Genomic DNA, 7,215 nt, shown 5'->3' on the forward strand with positions numbered 1-7,215 from the left:
ATGGGGAGGAAAAATTTCCAGCATAAACAATGAATCAAAGCAATACTGAACTCGCAAAGCAACACCAAAAGTAGCAGTTTTACATATATACAAAGGTCATTCTTTACAGCCTGACATGGAGATGTGATTAATAGTATAAACCACTCATGGAAAATCCACCTACAGGTTCTGTGTACTACCTGCAGACTGTGTCCTGGTGCACACAATCGTTTTTATAATCTTTGCAACAAAGATCAAAGTTCATGTAAGTCATTACATTAACCCAAATAAAAATCAGATAGCAAAGGCACCAAATGATCATTTATAAAGTTTTTGAACAGCCAAAAAATTATCCCATTTATACAATGGTAGAAGATCCATCAGGGGTTTCTGAAAAGTCCTGGACTGCTTCAGCTAAACCAGAGGGCACACATTCACGTCACCGAAGCAGTCCTGGCTCAGTGAGTTCAATAAGATAAAAAGTGAGTCACCTACACACGGATATGGTCTTAGCTAGTTAGATTACTGAGAAAATCAGTTTCAGACAAGTTTTTCAACTGTATATATAACTAGATACTATTGAGAAACTTTCGCATAAAAATAATGAAACGAACTTAGACACTAGCTACCGAAAGTGAGGAGGCGATAAAGGCACAAAGTTACTGGCTTACAAGGTTTTAAGAGGGAGTTTAGTTTAAGAGTGTGTGGGGGAAGAAAGAATCCCCATTGAATAGTTTTCATCTTTTCTAGATGGGTCTGGTTAAAAGAGTGGGGATAAGATTCTTATGATTCAATAGTGAGTAATTGCTTCCTTGACTAATTGCGACTGTCACAATTGTAAAGGTTGAATTTTTGCAACAAAAACGGGAGAGTAGTTAATCTTACAGTCCAGAAACAAAGGACCCTAGGACCATCAAGAGAGAAGAACATAAGCGGAATACGAGATCTCATTCAGAGAAGCAGCGACACCAGAGATGGAGGCAGAGATGGGGACATAGAGAGAGGGGGCAGCTGAGGGCTCTAGATTCATAGAAAGAGAGAGACTGAGAGCTGGAAGCCAGGAGGCAGACTTGGAGAAGGTGCCCTTTGGTGGTGTAAATTATTATCTATGCCTGAGTGTTTTTTTAAAAAAAAGGACTAAAGTGAAATACTGTTATCTGATGGTACATGGAGGGGATTATAATTGTTGTAATGAAACAAAGTGTATGATTTGTTGAATGTAAAACTGATGATCTGCCCTGTAAACTTTCACTCAATTTATAATAAAAACTTGAAAGAAAAATTAATGAAATTAAGACTGCATCTTGCTGTTGGAAGAAGAATGGTGGTTATGGTGTGGGCACTGGAAGCATGGCCTCAGCCCCCTGGGCAGGTCAGGTGATGATGATAAGTAGGAAGAATTTGATATTCTCTGGTGCTTGCAGCTTTGAGGCCAGTATCAGGAGTGGTTGTCTGGTGTTTATCCCAAAGCGTCTGAGTCAGCCATTTTTAGGAGGGGGTCGTGCTTTCTTCTTTCGCATTGCTTAAAAAAATGAAACCAAACCAAGCACTGAGGTGTAGTGGGCACTGCCTTGTAGCTCCCCAGAAGAGAAGGGGAGACAGGCAGGGGGCAGGTGGCCCTGGGCTTGGCAGCTCTTGGGGGAGCAAACACGGTCTCTCCTCTGGCTCCATCACGGTCCCAGCCACCTCCAGTGCCCCGTCTTCCTTACTGCCATTGGGCCTAGTCTGTCATGTCTCTCAGTCCACTGGAGGTATCAGAAATTCCAATTTTTTCAAAGCAGTTTCAGTATTTTCAGTATATATGTTGGGATTTAATGATGGTTTGTGGCCAGTAAAGGTTCAGCATCTCCCACACCTGGACCAAGGTTCATTTCTTGTTCCTGGCATCTCTGTACTTTGTTGGTCCAACCCAGACAGCAAGTTCAGTAGGTTCAGTGCAGCCATGATAACATCATGGCAGGTTTCCACATCCTTTCCAATGCTGTGACTAAGAGGAGCAATTATTTAGAGATACAAACTCATTCTTGATTTTTGGGAAGTCTTTGTATTCAACCTGGAATCCCTGGACTCTGAAGAGATACTGCAATTGCTCAGAGGATCTCATAAGAGTTGTGGGGTACGTGGTCTGAAGAGATGCTATTTTTTACAATGGTCTCGGCTGTGGGCAAGGTGCTACCACATAACAATTCCTGGGCTATTATGACAGTCACCACAGGTTCACAGCAGCTCTGCTGAGATCTTTGGTGTGGTGACCATGACTGACAACCATTCCCTGGGTAACCTCAGGCACCATGGGAAGAATTCCAACAGGCAGCTGCTGGTGACTAAGATTGTTGTTGTTGTAAGTGCCGCCAAGCTGATTCAGACTCATAGTGACCCTGTATAGGGTTTCTGAGGAGCAGCTGGTGGCTTTAAACCTCTGACCTTGTGGTTCAAATCGACCTTATGGTTGAGTGCTTATCCCACAGCACCACACCAGGACTAAGACAGGACATCCTAAATTCATCCTTCCTTATTACTAGTTCCACTGTCATCGCAGCAGCCAGGTTCACATGAAGATCCTCTTCTTCCATCCCTTTGGTGTCTTCTCTTCGGACTCGAGTGCTGGTTTGGTGGGTTAAGCCTGTGGGACTTTGAAACCGCGGAGCTCCAGCAAAGTCTCAGCTGTGTTGTGTTTGGCCACCTTCTCACTGGTGCCTGCTCCTTCAACAGTGTGGTTTCCGACCTTTACCTGCATCACGAACTCTCTGTGGCACGGCGGACTCTCTCTCCTTCTTTACTTGCTGCACCGGGGCCGGTCTATTCACTGGAGTATTCTTTGCCTATATTCTGGGCCTGTGTGTAGTTTAACTATGAATTTGGTTTTCTGTTTTGATTCTGGGCTTCACTTGCTCAGCTGTAGGGAGAGGAGTTAATTTCTTCAGCGCCACAAGAACAGATAGGGCAGTGTTCTTTGAAATCTTACTTTCCCCTTTCCCTTCCCCTATGAACTCTCCGACTGACACCCTGGTCCCCAAACTCTTCATGTGGATGGCCCACTCTCCCGGGCAACCTCAAAATTCACAGGCAAGTTCCGTTTAAGTGCAATCTCAAAGGCTTGACTTATTTCAGATTTATTCTTCTTTTTGATCTTTTTCTCTTCACTCCCAGCCTCTCCGGAAGGGGTTCATTCAGCAGGACCCTCACTGCTTAGCAGCAGCATTGTGTTCCTCAGCTGATCTCATCCTTCCTTTTCCATTAAACTGCTGTCATTCCACAGAACGTGCAACTTGATACAGTGAAGGTGGGACTGGAAATGGGTAAATGTACCTCAAGGAATAGGCACCTCCTCTTTTGTTGTAGTTATATGCAGTCTGAATCTGAGAGTAAGGGACAACAGGCTTGTACATTGTTCCGCCCCCCCCCCCCCCAAGTTTTGTGCACACTGCATTGAGTTCTACAGTAGGAGACTTGCTTTCTTAAGGAGGATGCTGTGGGGACGATGTTTTGGTTCGGTTCTGAGAGCTTATGTGGTTAAGAAACCTCTGGCTGCTGCCCTGAGCTTGTCCCCAGCCTGCAGTCCTGGGCAGCGATGACGACGAGGAAGGGACAGAAGGAGAGAAGAGGCAGAGTGGCATGGGAGGTGGGGGGGTCAGGAAAAGGGGGAGCAGCAGCTGCGGGCACAAACACTGAAGAGCCGCTCTGGTGCCCACAGCCTGGCAGGAAGTGGTATTCTATTACTCTTAATTTAGTTGGTTTTCTTTGGCATCCTTGACTATATTAGTATTATTTATAATTGTTGTTAAGTGCCATTGAGGTGGTTTTGACTCATAGTGACCCTGTATAGGGTTTCTGAGGAGTGGTTGGTGACTTTGAACTGTCTACCTTGTGGCTCAAATTGACATTTTGATCTGCCTACAGTGCCAGTATTTATAAAAGCTGCTTTCAAATCCTTGCTGCTACTTCCATCATTACTATCATTACTGAATGGTTCTATTAGCTGAATTTTCTTCTAGTTAAGGGTCATAGCTTTGTTTATTTGAAAGCCTGGTGGTTTTATGGAATATTGGACATAGTGAGTTTTATATTATTGATTGCTGGGTTTAGAGTTGTATTCCTTTAAAGAATATAAGGCTTTGTTCTGGCATATAATTGTTAACTGTTTGGATTTAAGCCCAACAGGGAAAACCCCTCTGAATGAGTGGCTACCAAGAGAACAAAAAACTGTCTAGGAGGCATGAGTTAATTTCAAAGGGAAACTTACAGGTGGGGGCAGCAGTACCGCTTCCAGGTGGTGGGCTGGACAGATGTGGTTCCAGACCAAGGGAACACACTGGAGCTCTTTTATACTAAAGAGTAGCTTGTGGAGGAAGGGGAGTTCTGAGGGCTTTGCCCAGTCATGGTGGGTGAGATCATGAGAAGAGGGTATTTTGGTGGACATAGCCACAGATGAGATGGGATGGGGGAAGGCAACATGGCACATAATACAGACTGCCTACACAGCCTTTTAAAAAAAAGTTTTTATTGTGAACTCAGCAGTAGATTACATGGGAGAACATCAGTGTTACACTCATCATTTCATTGCAATGATTACAATCCCCTCTGAGCATCATCATTCAACAATATTTGCTTCTCTTCCCTCTGTTTTTCTTTTGGGGGGGGATGTACACAAAAACACTCAGGACTATATAACCATTTAAACAGCCCAAAGACACATTCTGCAAGTCTGCCTCCTGACCATCAGCACTCAGTCTTTCTCTTTTCATGAGTCTAGAGTCCGCAGCTGCTCTATCTCCCCATAGCCTCATCTCTGCCTCCATCTCTGGTGTTGCTGCTTCTCTGGATATGTTCCCACATTCCACTCATGCTCTTCTCCCTTGATGGCCCTAGGGCCCTCTGTTCCTGGACTATAAGATTAACTACTCCCCCCTTTATGTTACAAAGCTTCTACCTTTAAGTTGTGACGGTCACATTTAGTCATAACAATTACTCACTATTGAATCATAAGAATCTTATCTCCATCTCCTTTCACCAGACTTATCTATACAAGATGAAAACCATTCAGTGGAAATTCTACTTTCCCCAGCACACTCTGAAATTAAACTCCCTCTTGAAAACTTGTAAGCCAGTCATTTTGTGCATTGACAGCACCCCCCTTTTAGGTAGCCAGTGTCTAAGTTGCCTGTCTCTATCAACCCTGTGTACAGAGGGGATAGGATTGATCCTTGATATGAAGATTCCTTCTCTCTCAGTTGGTAATTTGAGCTACTACGTTGATAAGTATAGGCCAAGTTCATCAAATTGGAGCAATTTACACTTGTTTCCTTTATCAAAAATTTTTTTTTTTTTTTTATCTTCCTCTAGTTGACTTCTGATCATCAAGCCATTGAGGCTAGGTCAAATGAGTACTATCTGAACGTTTGGGCATTCTTGTGCATCTCCCCTCACTTCATATCAGCTGGATGCTTCACTCTCAGCTCTAGCCCTCTGTGGCTATGTTCTTTTCCATGGGTTCAGGAATTTCCAGGTCTCACCACACACTTCAGACCAACCAGTCCTTCTTCTTCTCTCTCTCATCTCCAGGTCAATGGGCATCTATAGAATGTGGTCAAACTCAGCCCATATATTCATTGCTGCGTTCCAATCACCAGTAGACCAGTGTGGTTGCCAGCAAAGTTACATGCCTGCTCATGTGTTCCCTTTGAGTTTCAGTCTTGGAGGGGGGTTTGTCCTGAAGGGACTTGATTGCTTGCCTTGCTGGCTCCCTGGCAAACAACTTACTTGTTCTTGTAGTAGCCAATCAGACTGCCATTTTTGTTTTGGATTTTTCCTGCTCGTGTTTCTTTCAAGAAGTATATATTGTTGCTCTAGCTGTTCCAGGCTGGTCTGCTTGTCCTTTCTAGTGGGAATGTCCCACCTCAGAAGGTTCTGGACGGGGCTCAGGATTACACCTAAGGTCCTATTACACTACAAAGGCTCCACAAGAAGCCTTTTTCACCGGGCAACTTCTAGAACCCCTTTTAGGCATTCCAATCAGTTATAGGCCTTCAGAGCCATTTTTGAGGTGTTCAGCTTTTGTCCCCACATTACTTTTGAGTCACTTTGGTCCTTAGGAAGTTTTATTTTAAGCTTTATTAGGGCAGGCTCAGATTAACTTTATTCTTTGATTGATTGACTCCATTACTAAAACATGATTTTTCTAAGGAGTCTAATTAATGCTCCATGTATTGGAAGAGCTCTCCACTTTGGCTGGTGTGATTTTGAAGTGTCCCCAGCTCCATTTGAGCTCTGGGAATTGTTCAGCTTATGGCTCTTCCCCTGTCTGGCTGCAGTTTTACCTCTTGAGTGTGCAGATCAGTACTCAGCCAAAGACGTGAGAAGACCTGCCTACAGAGATCTGGAGTTCTCTTGGTGCAGTTTTCTCCTCTCCAGTACTTCCTCTGCAAATTCTGAGGCCTTGCTCTCTGTAGCCTTAACTCAGCAGGACCACTGGATGTGTTGGCTTCCCATCTCTCCTTGTGTCTTGGAAAGTGCTCTAGACAAATTGCTGAGGCAAATTTTAAAGGCTCATTTTGTTTGTTTTCCTTCTTTCACAGTTACAGCCTCTGTTGTCCAATGTCTAAATACAGTTTCGTATATTCTGTTCAGCTTTCTAGATGTTTATGGTGGGAGGGAAATTCCTGTGACAGCTAATCCTTCATGGGCTAAAGCAGGCGTCCTCTCCAGAATTGTAATTGTTTCAGCTGGGAGAGAAGGTGCTGGTGTCTATTGTCCTGGCCTGAGCCTCCTTCTCAGGCAGCTATCCGTCAGTCAGCATTTTCAGCACTAGGCTTACATCTTATCCAGGTCTCATTCCCATCAAAAAAGGTGCCTTTTAATCATTTGTTTTTGAAAATGTCCATCGGTGACTCCAATCATATACTTACCTGTACAATCATTTCTGCTAAGGGCAAATGTGTTGGTAAGCCAGGCACGCATCAGGAAGTGGAGCCCGTCTCAGCATGAACAAGTGAAGTGGGAGTGAAGGATTATTGTTTGGTAGTCGGAATAAAGGGATCCTGGCAGTGCAAAAGACCAGTGGTTCAAACCCATCAGAGGCTCCGCAGGAGAAAAAAACCTGGTGAGCTGCTCCTGTAAGATTGTTGTTATGCTGTTGAGGTGATTTTGACTCATAGTGACCCTGCATAGGGTTTTGACTCATAGTGACCCTGCATAGGGTTTTGACTCATAGTGACCCTGCATAGGGTTTTGACTCAT

General features: G+C 44.1%; 1 protein-coding gene across 2 annotated transcripts in view; it reads left to right on the top strand.

Annotated features, from left to right (window-relative positions):
* Positions 1–7,215, top strand: part of OTOA (otoancorin) — an 84,088-nt gene that overhangs the window by 59,748 nt on the left and 17,125 nt on the right. The gene's annotated exons all lie outside the window — the stretch shown is intronic.

Source organism: Chrysochloris asiatica, unplaced genomic scaffold, assembly GCF_000296735.1.
Source record: "Chrysochloris asiatica unplaced genomic scaffold, ChrAsi1.0 scaffold00178, whole genome shotgun sequence".
Lineage (NCBI taxonomy): Eukaryota > Metazoa > Chordata > Mammalia > Afrosoricida > Chrysochloridae > Chrysochloris > Chrysochloris asiatica.